Below are 512 nucleotides of genomic sequence, written 5' to 3'. Positions count from 1 at the left end.
TAGACATGCATCGATAGTTAATTAAACTCCCCGGGCAAGTCTACAGCGCCTCGAGTTCTCTTGAAGATGAAGAGGGAAAACGAGCCTAAGAAATGACTCCTTATCTCTCCTTGGCAGGATCTCTCTCCTCCTTTCCTTATCTCTCCTTGTTCTTCTTGCCGGAGGATGAGCTGTGATGAGAAGGATGCTGAAGGATGTTTTCGATTCGGAAGGAACAGTGAAAGGAGATTTAGGATAGGGAAATGCGGATTTGTTTTGAGGGGTGGGGGTGGGGTGGGTGTTTGGGGAACGTGATAGAAAGGAAGGAATGAAAAAAAATGAATAACGAAATGTCAAGGAAATTATAATGAGAATGGTATCAATAACTGAAATAAATAAAAGGACACGAACAGCAACGATCACCATCATACAAGAACAACATTCTCTCCCGTGGGGCTACGAACCCAAAACCAATCCATCCGAAGTAAAACTTCAGCAAAGCGACAAATGACATAACTACCATCATCGCACAG

The 512-nt window shown here is 43.4% G+C and overlaps 1 protein-coding gene across 1 annotated transcript in view; it reads right to left on the bottom strand.

The window, feature by feature from the left end:
• LOC119585702 (chloride channel protein 2-like) overlaps positions 1 to 512 on the bottom strand; it is a gene marked incomplete in the record, with an annotated part of 67,264 nt that overhangs the window by 43,262 nt on the left and 23,490 nt on the right.

This window comes from Penaeus monodon, chromosome 20 (genome assembly GCF_015228065.2).
Source record: "Penaeus monodon isolate SGIC_2016 chromosome 20, NSTDA_Pmon_1, whole genome shotgun sequence".
Taxonomy (NCBI): Eukaryota; Metazoa; Arthropoda; class Malacostraca; order Decapoda; family Penaeidae; genus Penaeus; species Penaeus monodon.
Note: the sequence above shows the minus strand (reverse complement) of the source record. Positions and strands in the feature narration are given on the sequence as shown.